The sequence below is a fragment of the Myodes glareolus genome, chromosome 18 (genome assembly GCF_982192425.1).
Source record: "Myodes glareolus chromosome 18, mMyoGla1.1, whole genome shotgun sequence".
NCBI classification, from domain to species: Eukaryota; Metazoa; Chordata; class Mammalia; order Rodentia; family Cricetidae; genus Myodes; species Myodes glareolus.
In genome coordinates, this window is record NC_142043.1 from 56614570 (window position 1) to 56628662 (window position 14093).

Here is a 14093-nt window from a genome sequence, read left to right on the forward strand (position 1 = left end):
ATCCACAGTTCCTGAGGGCTTTCATGCGTTCTTTTTTGAGACAGGCTCTCTTGGGGCTCAGGCTGATCTGAAACTCACTGTGTAGCTGAGGCTAGCCTTCACCTCCTCCTGTCTCCACCTCTCAAGGGTGATTGCGTCACCATACCTGAGCGTCAATTGATTTTTGGCAAAGGTGCTAAGGACACACACTGGAGAAAGGGCGACTTTCTTCATTTAGATTTATGAATATTCATCCTGTTCTTTGGGTTTGTAATTCAGTTCCCTTGCTGTGTTGCATAAATGGTCCTGTCTGGTTTCTGTTTTCCTTTGTAAAGTTGCGGTCCACATCTCTCCTCCCTGCTTTTTACATTGTTTTAGAACAATGACTTTGTCGTGTATGTATGTTGGGTTAGCATTTAATAATTACACGCAATAATGGGTTTCATCATGGCGGTTTTACACATGTATATAATGTGTCTCCAGCCTATCCACCCATAACTCTCTCGTCTCCCTCTCCCTCCCGCTAACCCCCTTCCAGTCCCTAACTAGTCTGTCCTCTACTTTTATGTCACCCCCCTTTTATGACTCAGTGAGTTTCCATAGGATTGTTTCCAGGACACGGGTCAGAATTATCTCCCCCTTCAAGCAACAGCAACTGCCTCGAGATCCTTGGGGGTGGGGGTCTGGGCTGGGGCTCAGGAATCCTTCCCCAGTAATGGGTTTCACTATACACCATACCTCACTCTTTCTGGCTAGCTACACTGTTTTCCTCCCCTGTCCCCAGCCTCCTCTGGCTGGACCCTTTTCTCCCCACAAATGCCCCCTTCTCTGTCTCATCATAGAGTTAATCTAGATTTTTGCATACAAAAATGCTGGATTTTGTCTTTTTATACTCTCATTACCCTCTCTAGTTTCCCTATCCTTTCCTTTTAGACTTCTTGTTCCCCCTCTTAGAACCTCTCTACTTTCCCATGGTGTGTGTGTGTGTGTGTGTGTGTGTGTGTGTGTTTAAATATAGGTTCTGTGTATGAGAGAAAATACTCAATTCAATGCTCGTCCCCTGAGTTTGGCTTTACTGCATTTAACACCATGTTCTCCAGTCTGGTGCCACCACTTCCTGGCAAATGGCCGGATTTCACTCCTCTCTACTTTCCTAGTGGGTGTGTGCCACATTTTCTTCCATTCATCCGAGGGAGCTCTTCCCTAGTGTGGGGTTCTAGGCTCAATAACTGGTGCCACAATAAAGTGGGAAGGGAGGAAAGAAAATGAACTCTTGATCATTGTTGGTGAACATGTAAATTAGAATAGATATTATGCAAAGACAGAAGCCTGTTCCTCAAAAGATTAAAAGCAGAAATACAGTACTGTCCAGAATTCCCTTCAACTCATCCAGGCACAGAAAGACACTCATCTGTGGAAGGCCAAACCGTTCTCATAGGGACGGGAAGTAGAAGGCAAGCTGAGTACCAGGAGGCCAGCAGAAAGGCAGGTCCCTGGATTCCACTTTACAGTGCTGCACTGCCACGATCCAGCACCAGGGGGCAGGAGAATCGCGAGTCCCGGAGTCCGAGGCCAGTCTGAGCTGTCTGGGGGAGACCCTGTCTTTATCAAAACAAAAGCAACAAAACAAAATCCCAGAATTAAGAAGTCCCGGTGTGCTGTGTGTGGTAGGGTGACCACAGATGGAAGGTATAAGCTGAGTACCTCAAAAAGCCAGATCAAAGAAGTTTTTGTTGTGTTTTTTTGGTTTTCTACCATGAAAAAAAAAAAAAAAACCTGAAAGGACATTTAACCTGATTTTAAAATGACATAAAATCACATGGACATATATATCAAAGCAGAACTTGCTACACTATTAATGTTACTTTATTTTGTATCTGTTAAGGTTCATTTATTAAAGGAAACACTGGTGTGTGGGGAGAGGGGGAGCAAAAAATAAATAAATAAAACAAAAAAAGAAACAGCATGTGTTGTTTAAGATCCTTCAGTGATGCCCTAAGGCCTGGGCACTAGATTAAGGCTATCTGCTTTTCTCTTTGTCTTCTTCTTGTGACTTATTTAGACATTTGGAAGATGTAAATATTATGTGACAGACCCGCAATTGTATGCAAATGTATGTGGTATACCTATATTTAATGTATGTGTACATATAAGTTGTGTGCAATACATATGCAGCATTCCATATTGCAGAAAAAACTATGCTAATTATACTCTCCGAAGAGACAGCTGCTATGCCACAGTTATGTGTGACTTTCTTTTAAAAAGGTTTATTACGTGTGTGTGTGTGTGTACCTGTGTATCAGTTTGTCCGTGTATGTGCAGGTACCGTTTGAGGTCAGAAGAAGGTGTCAGCTGCTCTGGAGTTATAAGGAGCTGTGGGGCATGGGTTCTGGAACTGAACCCTAGTCATTAGTAAGAGCAATCAAGCACTCCTAACAGCTAACCTATCTCTCCAGCCCTGTATTTCTGCTTTTTATTTAACTATTAGTTGGAAGACTTGATTTTGCTATGTAGCCCAGGTTCTCTCAAACTTGTAATCCTGCCTCAGCCTCCAGTGTGAGAATTACAGGTTTGAACGACCTGACCAGTCTCTGTGTATATTTTTCTATAGTTTTGTTCTGTATTTGTAAAAAGTGGCTGTGTAGCTGTTATCACTGACTGTAATATTACTGTCTTTTTTTTTTTTTTTTGAGACAGGGTTTCTCTGTGTAACCCTGGCTGTCCTAGAGACCAACCAGGCTGACCTCGAACTCACAGAGATCAGTCTGCCTCTGCCTCCTGAGTGCTGGGATTAAAGCCCTATTGTCTAGCTTATTACTATTATAAAAATATTAATTTGTACTTTAAACTATATTTATCAGCTAGCCAGTTTCTTTCCTTGTATGGTTTGGGGACTGACTTAATTTGTATGTGCCTGCTGAACAATTTAAAATGTTTGATGCTTTTTATGAGCCCCACACAACTTATCCACTGGCTTAAGTCAGTGGGGATTTTGATTGTTTAGGCTTGTGCTACTACGGACAAAGTATCATTAATGACTTTTGCTTTCCAGGTCTTGCAGCTGAGCAAAGGTTCTTCTGAGGGCCACTTCGTGAAGTTGGTTCTCTCCTTCCACCTTTCAGGGGGTGGTGGGGATTGATTCAGGTCACTGGGCTTTTGCAGCAAGTACCTTGAGCCTCTGAGCCATCTCGCTGACCCAAGCGAAGGGTTTTCTGGGTGAAATTCTAGACACAAAGTTCATGGATCTCACAGTCCACACACGATCTTCTCTGCATGCTGCCAAGTCACCTAAGCTGCTGCTCCAATTCACAGTTGCTCCTTCTTGTTCAAATTTAGTATGATGCCTCCTACTGCTTTGTTAGGGCACTTGTACCCTACTGGTCTATTGATTGCATATTCATAGTTTCCAATTTTATGCTTTTGTTTGTTTGTTTGTTTGTGTGTTGTATGTATCTGCATGTGTATGTGTTCCTCATGCTTTTTTATACTGCTTTAAAATCTCTTTCTTTCTTTCTTTCTTTGGTTTTGGTTTGGTTCAGTTTTTCAAGGCAGGGTTTCTTTGGGTAACCACTCTGGCTGTCCTGGAACTCACTCTGTAGATCATGCTGGCCTGGAACTCACAGAAATCTGCCTCTGCCTCCCAAGCGCTGGGATTAAAGGTATGTGCCACCACTGCCTGGCTACTCTTTCTTTCTTTTTTTTTCTGCTTGGTCAATAAGTTTATTATCTTTACGAAAAAAATCTTCATAGAAAATTGCTTTAGCTCTTAGCAGCCCATTCCTGAGCTCTGAGGAAGCTTGCCTTCTTTTGAGCAACCTTATTTTTCTTCTGGGCAAGAGACATTTGGGGAGGGTTGCACCTCTTCTTCTTCTTCCCTGCTCTCCTGATCATCAACTATCATCTTCTTTTCACAGACTGGATTCTCTTGTATAGCAGCATGAGCTTCCTATACATCTCTTCCATATCTGGAGTAATGCTGTTTTTCATGTACTGAGAACTGTGTCTTGTAAGCATCTCCATCTTCCTCCATTAGGTAACTCACGTAGCCTGCAACATTCTGACCCATGATGTGCCTATGATGTGCTTCTGCGTTGACCTTGCTTTCAGAATCATATCCAGGGAATCGTTTGGTACTATAAGGAATAGACAAGTCTCCATCCACAGCTCCCTTCAGGGCCCCGAAAACTTTATTGCCAGTTGGAGTTCGGGCAAGACCTGCATCCAAACAGCAAGTGAAGGCACCAGGCTGACCATCAATGCTTTCCACACTGTATTCACCTCCAGTCACCTCCACTTGGCCTTCATAGATCGTGTCCACACCAAACCTACTGAGAAGCCTGTGGGCCAGCAGCAGGCCGGTACAACAGGCGGCAGCGTAATTTGTCAGGCCAGCTTTCACTTCATATTTCGGCAGTTCGTGTGCATACGCTGTGCAGACTACCATATCCCCTTCTATACGGGCACAGGCAATCTGGCAGATGGCATCTCTGTTAGTAACATCAACTATCATCCTGTATTTGGGTGTGTTGTACTTATTCTTGTCCTGGGTCACTAATCGCTTCCGAGCATAGTAGTCAGTTTCAAATCTCACTTGGTATCTCTTGAAGTAGGCCTTCTTCTTGACAACTTTCACAAACTCCACCCTGCAGAACAGAAACCCGCAATCGTGGCTCCACGCAGACCTGCGGGCCGGGCGGTGCTAGGGGGAAAAGCCGGCTACTCTTTATTATGGCTTTTTTTTTTTCTGCTTTGAATTTTTAAAACTATTTTTCTTCCTGTGTTTGGCGTTCCTTCTTAAGCTTTTTGAATTTTACACGTGCCCATTTTCTAAGTAGGGAGGGAAAGAAGACATGGAGATGGATGGATGGAGAGGTGGGGAGATCTGGGTGATGAGAGGGGAAACCACGATTAGAATTTACCGTTCACAATTTTCTTTATTTAAAATACAAGACAATTTAAGGAAAGGAAATTGGGTGTGATTAGAGGGCTCTGGTAATCAGAGGCCCAGTCACTGGGATCCTATTGTTATATTTAAGTCAGCAATCTCCTGGCCACACAGGAGGTGAAACATTTTCTACCTGCTCAGGTGTCCCTGCTCACACGACTCCTTCACCCTTTGAAACTGCCTTTGAGGGAGGGTCAGAGGAGTAGGTTTCCCCCTTCCTCCATGTGGATCCGGTGGGTAGGGTGGGGGGGACCAAACTCAAAGTGTCAGACTTGGCAGTAGGTACCGTCCCCCGCTGAGCCATCTTGCTGGCCCTTCCTTTTTTTAACCTTATTCTTCTTTATAAATTCTGCATATTAGATGGGAGTTTTAAATATTTATGTAATCAAATCCCGGAGGGATCTAGGCAATCAGCTCTTTCCCTTTTGAGTTTGTGTTTCTGGAATCTTATTTAAGAATTCTCTCTTCAACTCAAGGTCATTAAAGTATTTTGCCGTATTTTTTTTTCTCTCCCTAAAACATTTGTTTTTGTTTGAGTCCCAAGTTGGCCTAGAAATCTGGGTGTCCCTAGCTTCATTCCCTGAATGCTGGGTTACAATGTAGTTATAGACGTACATGAACAAACCTAGCTTTTCTAGACATTTTCCTGTTTGTGTTTTAATCTGGAATTGTTACTGGGAATGTATGTGGAATGGTTCAGAAAGCTAGTCTGTCATTTTCCGTGTGATGGACGGTGTGTCCTTCACTGTTTAAGCTCTGTAAATCTCTCCAGTGCTCCTTTCTCTGGTATGATTATTGCCCCACCCTGAATTATACTACTTCAATTACTTTAGCTTTATAATGAGTTGCACTTGGCTTATTCTTTATGTCTTTATAGAATCTCACAGTGTAGTCCAAGTTAGCCCAGAACCCACCCCGTAGCCTAGGCTAACTTCAAACTCATTAATCTTCAGTCTCAACGGTCTGGTGCTGAGATTTCAGCTGTGAACAACCAGTATGCAGCGATTCTTTACAGTTTCATGTTCATTTTAAGGTCAGCTGTCAAAGTCCACGGAAAGCATAGGGATTTGACTGTAATTACATCAAACGCAAAGATTACTCTGGGAGAAACTGACATTGTTAACACAACAATCCTGTTTTGTATGGTGGATGTTCCATCTACTCATGGCCTGGTATGTGTTTGCTTGCTTGGGTTCCTAAATTTCTCTTTCTCTCTCTCATGTTTATATATGTTGTACGTGTATGTACATGTGGGAATGTGCATGCTGGTGCATGTGCACATGTGTATGAATACATGTGGGTGCCAGAGGTTGATGCTGTGAATTATCTTCAATGTCTCCCTGCCTTGTTTTTTTTTTTTTTTTTTGAGGGTTTTCCACTGAACCTGGAACTCAACTATTTGCCTATGCTAATTGACCAAGGACAAGGATCCACCTGTCTCTGCTTCCATAGAACAATTAAAACTGTACCTCACCTTGCCTGTTTTTTTATGTGAATGTTGGAGCTCCAAAGTCAGGTGCTCATGCTTTTTTGCAAGTCAAGCACTTTAAAGACCGACTCATCTCCCTCACCCCCTTGTTTGCTCGCTTTTAACTGAAAGCTTAGACTTTTCTCCCTCAAAAAAAAAAAATCTATGTATCTTTTGTTATATTTATGGCTTGCAAATTTTAGTTGTTCTTGGTTCCTAGGTTTTAACTGATTTTGGTATCTGTTATAACTCAGATCTTGAAGGCCAACCTCCCAAGGGTCACGTGTTAAAGCTTTGGCTCTCAACTAGTGGCACCATTGGGGGGTGGTAGACTCCTTCAGAGGGGTACTTAGCTGGAGGGAATGAGTTCATTGGAGGTGTGCCACTGAAGGAGACATTGAGACACAGGCCCTTCCTCTTTCTTTTTGCTTCCCAAATGGGCTGGCGTGAACAGGCTTCTTACGCCACGCATTTCAAGCAAGATGAACCATGCTGTCATAGGCCTGAAACAACAGAGCTGGGTCACCATGGACTAAAACTCCAGAGATCGTGAGTCACCCCATCCCTGATTCTCTGTGGGCAGAATTGTGCTGTCCTTTCTATCTATCTGGTTTTGGTAAAAACTGAGATTGATAATTTAATGACTATAATCAGGTAAGTGGTTTCACCATAGAATATTATCCTTTGCTTGTTCATCTGGTGCTGGGACTCGGACACAGGGCTCTGGCAACAAGCAATGGTCTCCCACCACAATCCCCAGGCTCCCTGTTGTAATGTTTAGACTGTAGCTAAGAATTTCAAATATCGTCTTTCTGTTGTTTGTTTGTTTCTGATTCCCGTATTATCTAATATATATTATCTTAACTCCAGAAGTCCATGATCTTTGGCTATTTGTTCTCAGTTAGCAGTGATGGGTGGGTATACTTTAGGGGTCTCTGTGTATGTCAACATTTTCTTCAGTTTCATGTTGGGATGGGGTGAGTAGGGGGTGGGAAGAGAAGGAAGCAGGAGGGAAGAGGCTCAGGTCTTCTTGTTTAACATGTAGAATGTCGTCCAGCCATGCTAGGTGTGTTGTTACCCAGCTTGTTGCTGTATCTGGTATTCTGGGACTGGGTTCTCCTCCATAGCAACAGATGCTCACAGAGAACCCTCACTGGTACTTGTTGCTGTATCTGGTACTCCGGGACTGGGTTCTCCTCCACAGCAACAGATGCTCACAGAGAACCCTCACTGGTACTTCTGAGGGGAGAGAAGGGAATGACATTCACAGTGTTCAAGGCAGTCATTCAGCTCTCCTGTTTTCAGTCCATGCCTCATACTGCCATATTTAAGGTCACCCTTCTTGGACACCCACAGTTCTAGCATCCTGGAGGTGGAGACAGGAGGACCCTGTGTTTGAGGACAGCCTCAGCTACATAGGAAGACCCTGTCCCTAAAACAAATAACAAACATAATTATACCCAATTCTTGATTTTCTGTAGAGCTCCATTTTTCTAAATGGTAGGAGTTTGTTTTGATTTTTTTCAAGACAAGGTATCTCTGGATACCTGGAACTCTGTAGACCAGGCTGGTCTCAAACGCATAATAAATCCACCTGCCTCTGCCTCCTGAGAGCTGGGATTAAAGACATGCAACCACCACAACCTGGTTATGAGGGGTTTTTTTTTCCTTTTTAAATTTTTTTTCCTAAAAGATTTATTTATTTATTTATTATATATACAGTGTTCTGCCTGCATGTATGCCCGCACACCAGAAGAGGGCTCCAGATCTCATTACAGATGGTTGTGAGACACCATGTGGTTGCTGGGACCTCCGGACCTCTGGAAGAGCAGTCAGTAATCTTAACTTCTGAGCCATCTCCCCAGGCCAGAGGTTTGGTTTTTTTTGTTTTTTTGTTTTTTAATAAAATTGTTATAAAGATAGAATATTGAAAACAAGTATTTTTATGCCCATGATTTTCTATAGACTTCTATTTTTCTAAGTAGTGTAACATTTTTAAAATGTTATTAATATACAAATGTTGTTATAACTCTTTATCTAAACGTTTAAAAAAAATTGACCTATCTTCCAAAACTATAGAGTTTCTTTGTGTTCATATTTTTGGGAAGGGGATGAATCTGGAATTTGGTTTAGAATGCTTCATTAATGAATTATCATCGGGTGTATTGCTATATTTAAATCTTCAGTATCGTACGACAGAGACAGGATGAGGGGTCTAACCTCTCCCCAGCTGACTACCCAGACACGTCAGCAACAAGCTATGAATAACTGATCTTTCTCTTCTTTTGATGGCTCGAAATGACAACGTTTATGTTAAAGTCTCATTTGAATTAAGGTCCCTTCTAGGTTTTTTCTCCCCCCTCATTTCTTTTTAAATCCCCGTTCCATCTCTCACATCATCTCATTTGTCGCTTAGGTGTGACTCTGCTTTGCTCGTCTGAGGTTAATAATAGCTCTGCTCTTCCGCACTGAGCTCCGCAGTGCGTCCCAGCACACACTCCCTTCAAAGGCCTTGTAGCGACAATCTGTTGTCTTTTCCCCTCTCACTACATCCGATCCATCTCACGCTGTGTGCTAATCTGCAGGAGGGAGATGCTACCAAACATGTACAGGGTTAAAGATACTTTGTATTAGAGGAAGCAAGTAACGAGACGAGACGACAAGCGTTTAAATTTGACAAAAGAAACCCACAAACCTACTTGAAAGGAATGAGCAGGGTGCACACAGTGAAGCATTACTTTTGGAAGGAAAGCTAAAAATAAGAAATCGTTTAAAAATGATAGGGCTGCAACTACTGGTACCAGTATAAACACACTAAAATATATTAAAAGGAAGAATGGTTGGCTTATAAGCAAATTACATCTATTTATTGATTTGTTTGTTCGTTGAGATCGGTCTCACTGTATCGCTGAGGCTAGGTTGGACTTTCCTATGTAGACCAGGCTGGCCTTGAACTCACAGCAATCTTCTTACCTCTGCCTCTGGAGTACTGAGACTAACCATGCCCTGCCACAAGTTGCATTTACAGTACATACTTCATACGCAGAGCACAGCAAATTAAAGATACTCAGAAAACGTGCAAGTAAAAGCAGAAAGACTTTCTAAGAAAGTACAAGGAAAAGGAAAGTCATTCAGGGATGGAGGTCTCTCTCAGCTCGCCTCAGGTGGGCAAGGCCTTGGCTTCAAGGTCTAGCACCATGAAACAAAACAAGAGTGAGACGGAACAGTGTGAGCAGACATGGAGGTAGGGGTACGGAGCTCAGGGTGGGCAACACTAAGCAATGAACAGAGGCTTAAATGTCAGGCAGGTGAGGAGGTGTGTATGACAGAGGAAATGCTCTGTTCATATTATGGGGGACTTTGACTGTTCACGGGTAATGTGAGACAGTGGGGCCGACATCTGCTTTGTGAAAAGTCACCACAAACAGGAGTTAGAGAAGCAGGAAAAGATGGGTCTGGGATATAGCTCAGCTGCTAGAGGGCTCACATAGCACACACCATCTCCAGCATGTCGCAAAGTGGGCATGTTGCTCACGTAGCACACACCATCTCTAGCATGCCATGCAGTAAACATGTTTCTCATTTGGTACACACCATCTCTAGCATGACACGAAGTAAAAGCATGTTGGTGCACATCTTTAATCCCAGCTCTGGGGTGGGAGAGGCAGGAGGGTCAGAAGTTCAAGGCCCTTCTAGGCTGAACGGTAAGTTCTGGACCAGTTTGGGCTACATGAGATCTGGTTGGTAAAAGCAAAAACGAAACCAGGACTGATGCACATACGAACTCACAGAGACTGTGACAGCAGGCACAGGGTTTGCACAGTCCCGGGGTTGAGAGGGTCAGTGAACACAAGCTTCCAGGCCTAACCAGGACCTTACCTCCAATTGCAATGACTTGCAAAGGAAAAATCAGTTTTCTCCAATGGAGTCTCACTGGGTATACAAACTACACTTAAGGGCAGGGCCCATGTCTAGCAGTAGATGGCAGTACAAAACAGATTCAATGACATTTTTGGAGATTTTCTTTTTTCATATTGCTTTTTTTTTTTATAACCACCTTACTGTCCCTTTACTTGTATATTTACAGTCTTGTGGGTTTTTTTGCTTTTCCTGTGTGTTTCTCATATATTTCTTTGTTTCTTCATTGTTTACCTCCCACCCCACCCACCCCCGCGTGCTAAAGAGAAAGAGAAAGAGAAAGAAAGCAGGGAATTGGATGGGCGGGGAGGATGTGGGAGGGCCGATTGTGATCAGAATATATTGTATGTGAAAAATTCATTTTCCATTTAAAAAATTTTAAGTTAAAAAAAAAGCCAAAAAGCCAACAAAACAGAAAAATGGATGAAAGAAACAGTGGCAGCTGGAATAGAAAAGATCAGTGCAATTGGAGGTGAAAGGTCAAATGCCCCATGAGGCGAAATGTCTGCCGGGAGGAAAGAAATGAAGGAAAGAACTTGAAAGAGGTGGAGGCAGAGGGAAAAGACACAGAAGCAGCAAACCACGAATCTGGATGCACACGTCCTCGACACAAAATGACTGCCGTGACATGCCAGAGACAGGGGGACACATTTGTCACAGGGTCACACAGCGGTAAGCACAGGGTCAGAACAGCGGTAAGTTCACAAGGGTGGGCCACACGTCAGAACCCCACCTTCTTCGGCAACCCAGATAAGGCAATGTGGGTTCTTTTATCCCAGCCTTAATCACGAAAATTAAGCCCCATCATGCTCAGCACACAGTAAGTATAGCTATCCATTTCTAGGTCCACATTTTTTATTTCAGAATACAGGGTAAAGAGGATACAGCAGAGTTCCAGAGCGTCTAGAAATGCGGAGGGAGAAAGGCAAATAGAGCCTGCAACAAGTAACCAGGGAAGCCCAGAGCAACCCCAAGGGAGCTTGCGCTGTAGAGGTCAGGGCGTTGGAAACCGAGGCTTGAGATTCAAGGTGTCAGCTACTGAGGCAAGAGGGCAGAACAGGGTCAGACCAGGAAACGATGGGCTCAAGTCCAAAGAGGTGAGGAGGCAGGCCGTAGCTCAGCAGTGGAACAGGCCGCATCAGTGTCCGGAGACTGAGCTGAGCTGAAGCCCCAGGGACATTCTCTGCCTGCCAGTCCTTGATGTCCACACCAGTTATCAGACATACGGTTCTGAGACCATTGCCATCATGGTGCTAAGTCTACTGATTTAGGTAAGGGAGCTGAACCCTTTCTCTGGCCCGACACATCTTATAAGCTTTTGCTCCTGGTTTTCCTAATACTATTTTAATACATACACGTGGCCTTATGATCTCAGTCCTGCTAAGTTACAGGGAAGCTTCCTGTCTTCTCCCTGGGATGTCTTTATCAGACTGTGGTGTGCCAGTGGTGCCACACAGATGATGCTCACCTGTCGAACGGCAGCACAGTCTCCCTCCGCCCTCCAGAGTTAAGGGATGTTTGGAACATGGAGTCTCTCAGGGAATGACAGCGTGAAAACCCAGTTTTACACAGTAAGGAATACTTTAGAGTAGGGCACAGCCTGGTATCAATGCAGTTTTTCCTTCCCTCCATTTGGAGATTGAGCTCTGAGCACCGTGTGTCCCCAAGCTTCTCAATCTGTGGTTGGTTTCAGCCATGCATGCAGAAGCCATGATTGTGTGTTCGAGTATGACCCAGGAGGTGTGAGCTGTAGATGCAGTAGGACTTCGGATCAGCATGTAGCTGATTTTGACTTCTGTCTTTCCCTTGTTCACAGTTTGACCTTTGCGAGGCATCTACCTGTTCTGGCCATCCAAAGATGAGGAGCAAGAAACCTGACCTTTCTGGGCTACTGTGACATCCACTGGGATGATGCTGGAAGGAAAATGTCAAGAGGGCCATATTCGTTAGAAATCACTTGTCTTAAACCCAAAGCCTAAGCGACTAAGTGAAGATAAAGGAAATGCTATGGCATTTGTACAGGAGGGAAAGCACCAGAAATCCTACTTTATAGCACACTTTTCTGTCAATGCCTTGGCCTATCTTCCCACATTGCCAAGGGAGAGGCAGTATATCTGTGCCATTGCTGCCGAACACCAAGGCAGATCTCTTTTATCCCATGCTTGGTATTTTATATATACCAAATTATATATATATATACCAAATTATATATATAATTTGGTCTGCATTCTCCCTCTGCACCAGGCAGGTATGAACCAAGAAGGATGAAGTGTGTGGTGGTGGTGGGGCGCAGTGGAATGGCAGGGCTGTTCCTACTGTTCTCTCATTCATCCCCAGAGTCTTCCCGTCACGTGGGCGGGTGTTTGCCCTTCTTATCCGTCTCCAGTTTCCTCTGAGGGAGTTTGATCAAACAAGGGTCATGCAAACAAAACAACCTGGCCCCATAGGAAATGGTTGGTCAATTGGGATTATGATTAAGTTGTAGACTCTGCTCAAGGAAACAGCTTCTCAGACATGAAGCGGTCAGAATTCCTGTGGCTTGGTGGCATGCTATTCAGCATCAAGAGACAATGAGTAACTGGACACCCTTAGGTGCTGGGTGAAAATTATGTGTTGTCATGGCTCGGAGCAAGCTCCTGCTCCAGGCTCCAAGAGCCCAGAGTCAGAATGGAGATGAAATGCTTCCTAACCAAATGACACCTTTAGGGAAGGAGATAAACCCAGACAGAGCAGCTCTTCCGAATGCCAAGAGTCCGGGCTGAGGCAGCTGAACAAGGCGACCGGCCTTTGCTTAGGTCTTTATTGAAAAGTAATGTGAGCTGGGGTGTGCTGCAGCGGTAAAGCACTGGCCTAGCATGTTCGAGGCCATGGGTTTGGTCCCCAGGGCTGTGAAGATCAGTTTCGTTTGAATTTTTATTGTCTGTGTACTGTCCTCATGCAATAAAGCCTTGCTTTACTCCTGTCCAGTGGGAGCCCTTGTCCTATTTTGTAGAATGGAGGCTGCTTCAATTTCATACATCTCTAACAAAGGCCAATTAGATTTGTAACTAATTCCGTCGTGTTTGCCTTCTGACAAATATATAACCTGTGTTTTATCTTCATGACCACTCTGTGAGACAGTCCTATTACTTCTGTGTTATAAGGGTTCATGAGGGTTAATGACCTGACCAAGTGCTCTAGCCCGATTATTATTATATATAATTAACACCGTCCCCTTTGAAATTACATATGGTGCAGCTTAATTTACAAGAGACATCTGTTCTCTCATGCTTATTGCAGCAGTGGTCAGCCATGAAATCAACTGCAGTGTGTGTCAACAAATGAACAAAGAAGACGCGGTACCTGTGAACACCCAGTGGAGCCCGTCAGTGGCTATGACACAGATGGAACTTGACAATGCGCTCAATGAAGTAAAAAATCAACCTTGGATCAGGAGGTGGAGTCAACAACCAGTTGACAGAAAGTAACCATAGAGAGTCAGAGGGAGTCTGGAAGATGGATAGAGATGAACAGGGAGTAGTAGGGAGAGACGTTTTGGTTTGGTGGAGCAGAAGGATGCTCTCTTCTGAGACGCTGGTGAAGAGGGAAGGTTAGCTACTTGCTCCTCAACCTCTCTGAGCTCGCGGGCTTTCACCCTGGCCTCTGACTCCCCAGTCTTACTGATAAATAGAACAATAGAGATTTAGTTGATTTAGTTAAAAACTACATTCGGTGGCAGCTGCTGGAGGTGAACAGCCGCTGCCTGAGGAGTGGGCTAGTAACTGTGGACTCACAATTACTGAC

At 44.0% G+C, this 14093-nt stretch overlaps 1 pseudogene; it reads right to left on the reverse strand.

Moving 5' to 3' along the window:
* Positions 1–1852: 1852 nt before the first annotated feature.
* LOC125411579 (large ribosomal subunit protein uL18 pseudogene) lies at positions 1853–5228 on the reverse strand (annotated as a pseudogene).
* Between the last annotated feature and the right edge of the window lie 8865 nt (positions 5229–14093).